At 40.6% G+C, this 10,815-nt stretch overlaps 1 protein-coding gene across 3 annotated transcripts in view; it reads right to left on the bottom strand.

The window, feature by feature from the left end:
* The window catches only part of LOC138947496 (uncharacterized), a 21,128-nt gene extending 10,572 nt beyond the window's left edge, over positions 1-10,556 (bottom strand). Inside the window, exon 1 of one of the 3 annotated variants that reach the window (XM_070318978.1) lies at positions 10,401-10,556. The gene's annotated coding sequence lies outside the window, so the exon portion shown is untranslated. Of the gene's footprint in view, positions 1-10,396 lie in introns of all 3 variants that reach the window. The other 2 variants (XM_070318979.1, XM_070318977.1) reach the window with 2 other exon arrangements.
* Positions 10,557-10,815: the final 259 nt, after the last annotated feature.

Here is a 10,815-nt window from a genome sequence, read left to right as displayed (position 1 = left end):
TTCATGTCTTAATTGCTCGGTCTGTTGAGAAAAAAGAGATGATGATGACGAGACAGACAGCCAAACATATATTACTTGTAGTGGGGGCTTAAAGAGCCATGCAGTCAGCTTCATGTCTTAACCCATTTATGCCCACATTTTTGCTTTGTATGAAACATCTATAAAGAATTAAGATGTTGCTTTTTTATGTCAGATTAGCATATTAAACAATAATTTTGATTTCAACTTTGAGAATTTTACTTCAGGCGCTCAAATACCCCCGTCCCATATATGTGACGATGGGCACGAGAGGGTAGGTTTTCTTTTACATCATGACACCCAACAAGTTCACAGAGCACAAAGCCATGTATATCTCTGAATTCAACACAATTGACCATTTTTATCCCGAATCAAATCTCCTGCATGATACTGAGCAGACGTTCATGATTTTTTTTATTTCTGCTTCAGTTTCTCGTGCGGCGTAGTTCAGACCTGGGAGACTAAAAACATAAAAATGTTTCAGTGCATTCTTATTTGGACGGTTGTAAACACAAATGTCAGATCAACATATTGCTCAGCATATACAATTTCACCTAAAAACAGGTATTCATATGTGAAAAGTAGAATTTGCAGTGTCCTGAGTGTTTGAGACATATGTCGCTTTTAGTGAAACTGGCGAGAACATCGGCCATGACACACCAACTTTTCTTGTGAAATGCCAGTGTTTTGTCTTTGATCTATGCACCGTTTATCAGAGCTTGATTGGCGAGAATTCCACTAGATGATCGAGCCAATCATATCTGATCTCTTTGCCTGGTGAGTGCCAGATGGGAGCTAAGCGGGCAACCAGGGCCCATATTCATGAAGAAACCGACAGTGGTTTTGTCGGTACGAGAAACAGAAAACTTCCGAAAACCCCTGTCGTGGAATTCACGAAGAACCGATAGCGCTTATCGTAGGCACTGACCCTGTCCTACGATAAAGTTAGAGGTGCCTATCCCTATTGATAAGCACTGTTGTCGTTACGATAACTTTGATTTAAACTGAGATTGCGTCCATCAGTTTGCAGCGTCACCGGGAAAGAAGAAATATTCTAAGACGTACGATTTTGGGGGACGGAATACATAAAAAAATTCATATTCCGCATGCACGATATTTTGCAGTTGACTGTTGACAGATGTGATAACAGACAACATTCAGTTTGCGAACAGGATGGGTGCCTAGCCTCTTGTCTCGCAAGTGATACTCGCGTTGCGGTTTCATGCGTCTGGTGCATATCAAGATGTTTGCGTGGCGCCGATTTGGGGTGAGCCAGCCACGGTCAGCCAGGCACAGCAAGCGCAGCCTTGACAGCGCGCAACTGCTGCGTCAGGCGCACGCGCAGAGCGACCGTAAACAAGGGAATCCCCCCGCTAGCTATCGGGGAGGCTGTCCGATGCCTGTCAATTCGGCAGTACGACAAAAGTTGTCGGACAGAGACCTATCAAACTTCGGGGCGCTTGTCGTAGGACATGCAGTCGTACCGTCTTGCATACGGGCCCAGGCCTTGGACGTGAGGCACCCCACTGATAAGCTTTTGTAATACCGGGACGGATTGCCAGCTCTACAGTGGCCTTGTTGGCTTCTTCGGTGATTCTGAGAAGATGCCAGATTTCCTCAACTCAACTCAACTCAACTCAAATTTTATTGGCTTCAATTTCCACATAGAAGAATTTGTCTTGCGCTTGGGATTAAGACAGTAAGAGTATAACATATAAAAACAGCATTCATATCACATTTCATGTATCACACACAGTAATCACTAGTATAGGCCTAGGCCTAGGCCTACAAATATCACATTTGTCCCTGTATCATACATGCAAATAAATAGTATCACATTTTCCACGTATCACACACAATATATACATTACATAACATACAGCAAGTTTCCATCTCCCGCGCCCCCCCCCCCTTCCTCCCACACATACATATCCTCGCACGTGCGTCGACTCCATACAAATGACATCATCAGTCCATTAACTAAAATGCACAATGACTAGTAGAGGGTACATGATACACAATACGTGCTCAACTAGGCCTGCTAACTAAAATAATAACAGAAACAAAAACAAGGACTGGGCACAACATTTACACGTGTGTGACCTACTTACATCAAGTGCCTGTGATCTATAAATAACAATGATTGCGTTTAAAATTCTTCTTCTTCTTCTGCGTTCGATGTGCCTTTCAAATAAAACATGAATAATGTCGATGTTTGCTAACAATGAATACATAAAAACTAAGATAAGAATGTATGTGCTTTCATAATATGATTATTTTATAAAACACAGTGGGGAAATTTGGAAAATAATTTTTATACGAAACTGCGCACATCGAGTCGAGCTCTGTAGCGTGTGTGTTCGGAGGCAGGAGACACACATGGCTGTGGATATTAATTGTTGTGAGATTCGATGGATTAAAAAGGATACCCCGACTTCGGCAGGGCAGAAGGAGGTACAAGACGGTGTGCTGTATTGCTGTGTGTGAGTGTGCTGTGCAGACCTTCTGTGTTATGTGCATGTTCTATTCTAGTCTGTCCGTAGGCTTCCTCTGAGGGCCTATTGTGTACAAGGGGAGGTCACTTCCGCCTTATAAACAAACACATGTGGAGACCCACAGAAATACCATAGCAAGGTAATAAAAGAGGGCAAAAATACTGATAACAGCAAGGTAAGTCAAGTCTAGGACATTATTTCTAGGACTGACTAAGCAATAGAACAACATCATGATCCTGGACTCTGATATTCACACAAAGCCGAAAATATGCCAACACCATTTATGAGGTAATTGTTGACATCTTGTTCCATCAGGTCAGCTCGTCCCATTGTTTTGTCAAGAAAGGATGTTAGATTTGCACCAGACGGCGAACTGATCTTGACCAACGGTTTTCTGTCTGCATTTGATGTACTCAAACTGCATCAGACACATACGATCTTGACATAGGTTGGGTGGGGGTTGGAGGCGGGGTGTGCTCTTCTGCCTAATAATGCTACCACATAATTGTACAAGTAGACAAGAGTAGAGCCCCCGCCTCCACCCAATCACTCCCTCCTCACTCCCTCAACCCCATCCAATGTAATATGTAATTTGTTTGTGATTTGACAAAATGTTGAGGATGTTCTTGTAATTCCATCGCACAAGCACGAGTCCCAACGTGGAACCTGTAGCAAAGTTAAACGTGCCCCGTGCTGTCTTGCCCATCTTAGTCACGCCCCGTAGAGCACAGTTTCAGTGCGGTTAAACAAAATTGTACCTGTGCGAGTAATATTACAAAAATCTACTAGCTTCAGAGTTGAGAAGAAGGTTAGCAAAAGTAAGATGACAAAAACAGTTCTTGCCGTTTGCATTCTTCATGCAACTCACCAACGAGGTCAGTAACAACTAACCCAATCCCATTAAAAGACCTGATTATTCTGTTTGGCGTCACTTTACTCCTTGGAAGTGTTCAAACCGAACAACGTATGATATCCTAGACGAGTGGCAAAGACCAATCTTGACTTTGCAGACCGTATCAGTTTGCCCAGAAATATTGTTAGCTACAGGACCAATGGTTTGCCACGGATGAAGTGTTTGGCCCCATGCCTGCCAAGTATGACATGATGAAATATCGATGCTTCCTAATATTTGTTTCTAAATAAAACGTTGCAGCACGCCTGAAACTTCTTCTTCTTCTTCAGCGTTCCAGAATTTTCTGGTTACGTGTGAGCTCGTTTGCCCATTTGGGTTCCCCACACTATGCTCTGAGAGCATAGTCAGCTTCACTCCGCTTTCGTTGAGTAGGCATGCTGAGTATGTTCGTGTTTCCATAACCCCCCGAACTCTGACATGGATTACAGGATCTTTTCAGTGCGCACTTGGTCTTGTGCTTGCGTATACACACGAAGGGGATTAATTAAGTCACTAGCAGGTCAGCACATAAATTGACCTGGGAGATCGGAAAAATCTCCACTCTTAACCCACCAGGCGGCAGCGACCGGGATTCGAACTCACGACCTCACGCCCGAAACTAATGTTTTGCTTCTTGAAAGGTTCCTTTATCTTCTAACATGCTTAAAACTCCATGCACGTTTAAAGACAAGGAAGATAGAAAGTGCGTAGACCCTTCTTTAGTGCATGTGAAAACCCCACCCCTCTTGTGCCCATCGTCCCATATATGGGACGGTACTTTATGCATACACTTCTTCGCGTGCATTTGTTTTTTTTCCAAAATCTGAGAGACACAATTTTAGATCATTGCTGTATCTTCATTTTTTGTGTTATATGGAAACGTGAAAAATAAAGGAACGGTAGCTTTTGACTTTATATATTCACGACTATCGCTCGTTTTTCAAGAAATTGCACAAAAAAGTCGCCTCCTCTCTCAAACGAACGGGAGGGGAGGGGGTCTGCAACTCAACTTCACTAATTGAAAACAAGTAGACCCTCTTGATACATCCAGCAGACCAGGGTCTGGAACCTATGCATAGTATATGGGACGATGGGCATACATGGGTTAACTGCTTGGTTTCTTGAGGAAAAAGAGATGATGATGATGATGAGACAGACAGCCACACATAATTATATTACTTGCAGTGGGGGCCTGTTTCCCCTGAAGTGAAGGTGTACGAACTGAATCGCTATTAATTTTGTACTAACTTCTGACAGGTTCATGTCTACTAGCTGAATCAAGGCGTATAAGCTGAATCGGGGTGTTTTCAAAAAAACAGGTACAGTTCTAAAATCATGGATTCCTTTAAACTTCTGTTCAGGCGAAATGTTTAACCAGGCAATAATTGTGGTGCTCATGTGCATAATTATCAGGGGTCGATTTTGATTACAGAGCGAGAAAAACAAGTCCTAGTTGGAAAGTCATGCAATATGTTTGTCGCGCGAGTGTAGTCATGAGGTCCACTAGTACCCAGGTAATTACTGTCCACCTAGCCTAACCAATCTGTTATGTACGCTGTTTACACGACTTACCGCAACGTGGTTCTTCAAATGTGCCACAATTTAGGCTTTATGAACGGAAACATCCGGAGTACGAACTATATATAGCCGGAATCAGTTGAGACACCATGATTGTTGTCTTTATGCAAATAAAAGCACTAAACACCTCCATGTGGGTTTTATTTTAATCCACACACTTTTGCAAAAAATGTGCCAAAAGATGTGCCGAAGAAATGCCAACAAATTGAATCGATAAAAATGCCGGAACTATATGCTATATTGTATTTCGATTTGATTTCCCATATGCCTCAGGCAGACACACAGACAGACAGACGGCCGGATACAAATCTTGTCAAAAAATTAATATGGATGAAATGAGAAAGGAAATGACTGAACACATGAAAACAAACAAAAAAAATATAAAAGCACTCAAAATCAAACAAAACAAGAAATTCCTCCGAGGTAGGAAAAACACCCCTGTTGGTCAAAGGGAAATAACCATTCTCACTGCCACCAACTGAGAAGGTTATTTCCCTTTGACCATTAATATGTCCCTCTATAAGTCCTTGTAGAATCTTAATCCACCAATAACTCCCTAACCGTGTGTTTGACTGGTCCCAATTTTTGTAAGGACCGTCTCAGGAATGTATAGAACCTGTTCACCAAGTTTGGTGACGATCGGTCCGTTCATTCTTGAGATCTATATGCGAACACAAACAAACAAACAAACAAACACATCGAGCGAAACCTATACACACCCCTATACCGGGGGTGTAAAAATGTGAGTTGACTTACTGAGCTGTATACATTCAATTCCTATTCAGTTATATATGTTCATTATAGTGCCCTTCGTTTTTTACTGTACAAGTATGCACACTATTCACAAGTAAAATGTCCTTTTCCATTGATGCTTCCCGCATATCCTTAAGTGAAGTGCTAACGTAAACCTTGTTTCTTCGTGTGTTCTTGTTTTTGGTTTTAAGAAATCCTTCCATTTTATTTAGTAATTTCTTCCTTTTTTTTTAGTTTTGGTTTTCACGAGTTTTGCTTGACTTATATTTTCATGAATGAACGCCCTAAAATCGTCGAACTCTTCATTCAAACTTTCAGAAAATGATTAATATTTAATGATTATTTACGTAAATCAAGTCAGGATGATGGTCACGAGAATGATAAAGTTGAGAAGATAAAACGAAATAAATCTGCGAAAGAGTTAGTTCTGCTTACCCGCTATTTGCTCATTCATACCTGTTAAAGATTGAAGAACCACCTTCCTGTTTTGGATGCAATGGACCATTGCACACGTCCTTATCAAGTGTGTTCACGTGAAAGAAAAAATACTACAGTGCAGATACCCCGTAGGATTTTTTCCCCCGACAACTTTTTTTTGTATAAAAGAGATCGAGACTTTTAACAAGATTGTAACTGTTTTCCATTAAGGAGATCGAGACTTTTAACAAGATTGTAACTGTTTTCCATTAAGGAGATCGAGACTTTTAACAAGATTGTAACTGTTTTCCTTACAGGAGATCGAGACTTTTAACAAGATTGTAACTGTTTTCCTTACAGGAGATCGAGACTTTTAACAAGATTGTAACTGTTTTCCTTACAGGAGATTGAGACTTTTAACAAGATTGTAACTGTTTTCCATAAAGGAGATCGAGACTTTTAACAAGATTGTAACTGTTTTCCATTAAGGAGATTGAGACTTTTAACAAGATTGTAACTGTTTTCCTTACAGGAGATCGAGACTTTTAACAAGATTGTAACTGTTTTCCATAAAGGAGATCGAGACTTTTAACAAGATTGTAACTGTTTTCCATTAAGGAGATCGAGACTTTTAACAAGATTGTAACTGTTTTCCTTACAGGAGATCGAGACTTTTAACAAGATTGTTACTGTTTTCCATAAAGGAGATCGAGACTTTTAACAAGATTGTAACTGTTTTCCATACAGGAGATCGAGACTTTTAACAAGATTGTAACTGTTTTCCATTAAGGAGTTCGAGACTTTTAACAAGATTGTAACTGTTTTCCATAAAGGAGATCGAGACTTTTAACAAGATTGTAACTGTTTTCCATAAAGGAGATCGAGACTTTTAACAAGATTGTAACTGTTTTCCTTACAGGAGATCGAGACTTTTAACAAGATTGTAACTGTTTTCCTTACAGAAGATCGAGACTTTTAACAAGATTGTAACTGTTTTCCATTAAGGAGATCGAGACTTTTAACAAGATTGTAACTGTTTTCCATAAAGGAGATCGAGACTTTTAACAAGATTGTAACTGTTTTCCATTAAGGAGATTGAGACTTTTAACAAGATTGTAACTGTTTTCCTTACAGGAGATCGAGACTTTTAACAAGATTGTAACTGTTTTCCATAAAGGAGATCGAGACTTTTAACAAGATTGTAACTGTTTTCCATTAAGGAGATCGAGACTTTTAACAAGATTGTAACTGTTTTCCTTACAGGAGATCGAGACTTTTAACAAGATTGTAACTGTTTTCCATAAAGGAGATCGAGACTTTTAACAAGATTGTAACTGTTTTCCATACAGGAGATCGAGACTTTTAACAAGATTGTAACTGTTTTCCATTAAGGAGTTCGAGACTTTTAACAAGATTGTAACTGTTTTCCATTAAGGAGATCGAGACTTTTAACAAGATTGTAACTGTTTTCCATAAAGGAGATCGAGACTTTTAACAAGATTGTAACTGTTTTCCTTACAGGAGATCGAGACTTTTGACAAGATTGTAACTGTTTTCCTTACAGGAGATCGAGACTTTTAACAAGATTGTAACTGTTTTCCATACAGGAGATCGAGACTTTTAACAAGATTGTAACTGTTTTCCATAAAGGAGATCGAGACTTTTAACAAGATTGTATTTGTTTTCCATTAAGGAGATCGAGACTTTTAACAAGATTGTAACTGTTTTCCATAAAGGCGATTGAGACTTTTAACAAGATTGTAACTGTTTTCCATTAAGGAGATCGAGACTTTTAACAAGATTGTAACTGTTTTCCATTAAGGAGATCGAGACTTTTAACAAGATTGTAACTGTTTTCCATAAAGGCGATTAAGACTTTTAACAAGATTGTAACTGTTTTCCATTAAGGAGATCGAGACTTTTAACAAGATTGTAACTGTTTTCCATTAAGGAGATCGAGACTTTTAACATAATTGTAACTGTTTTCCATTAAGGAGATCGAGACTTTTAACAAGATTGTAACTGTTTTCCATAAAGGAGATCGAGACTTTTAACAAGATTGTAACTGTTTTCCATTAAGGAGATCGAGACTTTTAACATGATTGTAACTGTTTTCCATTAAGGAGATCGAGACTTTTAACAAGATTGTAACTGTTTTCCATTAAGGAGATCGAGACTTTTAACATGATTGTAACTGTTTTCCATTAAGGAGATCGAGACTTTTAACAAGATTGTAACTGTTTTCCATAAAGGAGATCGAGACTTTTAACAAGATTGTAACTGTTTTCCATTAAGGAGATCGAGACTTTTAACAAGATTGTAACTGTTTTCCATTAAGGAGATCGAGACTTTTAACAAGATTGTAACTGTTTTCCATAAAGCAGATCGAGACTTTTAACAAGATTGTAACTGGGTGTTTTTAATAAAGGAGATCGAGACTTTTAACAAGAGTTGAAGTGACAAGTGTGAAATGGCATGAGCTTGTTAAAACTGTCTTCGTTTTATTGTTTGCTAGACCTACTTGTAAATAAACTTCAATTTCGCACACAGAGAACACCATGTAAATTGAGAAAGTAAGCGAACTTGAATCGGTTCGTTATAACCAAATAGGGACCTTTAACAATCAAGAGACACTTGAATCGGTTCATTATAACCAAATAGGGACCTTTAACAATCAAGAGACACTTGAATCGGTTCATTATAACCAAATACGTCACTTTAGCGCCAGCACTACAGCGCCATACCTTTCAGCGCCACCATTTCAGCGCGGCGTCTTTTCAGCACCGTATTTTTTAGCGCCGTACATTTCAGCACAAGGGGATGTCAGCGCCGTACACTTTAGCGCCGGGAGACTTCAGCGCCGTACATCTTAGCGCCGTGGTGGGGGGAATGTCGGGGAAGGGGATAAAAATATTGGCATACCTTCCTCCCTTGCACGTTGAACAGGCATTCGAAACTGTGTTCGATCCTGCATCTCCGGTGTATGATGCACGTGGGCAACCAATCTTCGACTATTTTGAGGACACGTATATTGGCAGACCTCGCCGTCGTGGTCCTCGTCATCCGCCGACGTTCTCCATTGACATGTGGAACGTGCACGACCGCGTCCTCACTGATGCTGCCAAGTCCAACAACAGCTGTGAAGGGTGGCATCACGCCTTTCAGAACGTGGTCGGGGCGTGCTACCCCGGCCAATCTTTGGAGGCTGATAGAGGCCCTCAAGAAAGAACAGGCACTAGTCCAGGCGGACGTCACACGTCTACTGGGAGGCCAGGCTCCAGCGCCCAAAAGGCGCAAGTACAAAGACTTACAGAAACGGATAAAGACGATCGTTAGACAATACAATGACGGAGGTCGGGGGCTGCTTGAAACAATGGAAGGACTCGCCTTTGCTTTCATGTTCTAGTGTTGACGTCTTCAGAGACAAGCTATTCAGTACGTCAGGAGACGCGGTGTGATCTTGAACTGGCACCTCCAGCTATTCATTATGGGCACATTGCAATCTAATTCATTTAATGACATTTTACTGATTTTAGTGATTTGAATGGACATTTTAATTCATACGCTTTATTGAGAAATAAAGGTAAAGAATAGATTTTTGTGGGATAAACTCAATCAAGCCTATTAGTCACTCAGTTTTTCAGTTTCGCAGACACTTTTACAAACACACACACACACCCAAACACACACACACACACACACACACACATACACAAACACACACCCACACACACACACACACACACACACACACACTCTCTCTCTCTCTCTCTCTCTCTCTCTCTCTCTCTCTCTCTCTCTCTGTCTTCCTCTAGCGCTATAATGTACAGCGCTACAATGTACGGCGCTAAAATTTCGCCACGCTGAAAGGTACGGTGCTGAAAAGTCCCAACGCTGAAGTGTACGGCGCTGAAGTATCCTCGCGCTGAAGTGTATGGCGCTGAATTGCTGGTGCTGAAGTGCTGGCGCTGAAGTGACATGGAACCCCTTTAACAATCAAGAGACACTTGAATCGGTTCGTTATAACCAAATAGGGACCTTTAACAATCAAGAGACACTTGAATCGGTTCATTATAACCAAATAGGGACCTTTAACAATCAAGAGACACTTGAATCGGTTCGTTATAACCAAATAGGGACCTTTAACAATCAAGAGACACTTGAATCGGTTCGTTATAACCAAATAATATGGACCTTTAACAATCAAGAAACACAAAACATTCAAGCAGTAAATAAACTATACTTGCGTCTGCACGTGTCCACGAATCGAAGAACTGCAGAGAACAATCTACGATCTTCTTTAACCCGAGAGGAGTAGAATGAAGTGCTGTAGTTAGACAGATTACCTAAATACAATGAACATATCTGATAAACAATCTGTTGTAAATATCATGTGTGACACTTGCGTGGGTTTTAATCGTGGCATCTGCATCCCTCCCCCCCCCCCCCCCTACTCGTGCTTGAATGTGTGTGCTCGCGACCGTGTACGTGCATGCGTCCTTGTGCGAGCTAGTGTACGTGAGTTTATGTGTCCTTTGATCGTCTGTCTGTCGGTCCGACGGTTTGTCTGTGTGTGTCTGTGTGTCTGCATGTGTCTTTGTGTGTCTGAGTCTATGTGTCTGTTTTGTATCTTACAATCACACAATTACACCTCGCTTGTAT

Source organism: Littorina saxatilis, linkage group LG14 (assembly GCF_037325665.1).
Source record: "Littorina saxatilis isolate snail1 linkage group LG14, US_GU_Lsax_2.0, whole genome shotgun sequence".
Classification (NCBI taxonomy): Eukaryota; Metazoa; Mollusca; class Gastropoda; order Littorinimorpha; family Littorinidae; genus Littorina; species Littorina saxatilis.
Note: the sequence above shows the minus strand (reverse complement) of the source record. Positions and strands in the feature narration are given on the sequence as shown.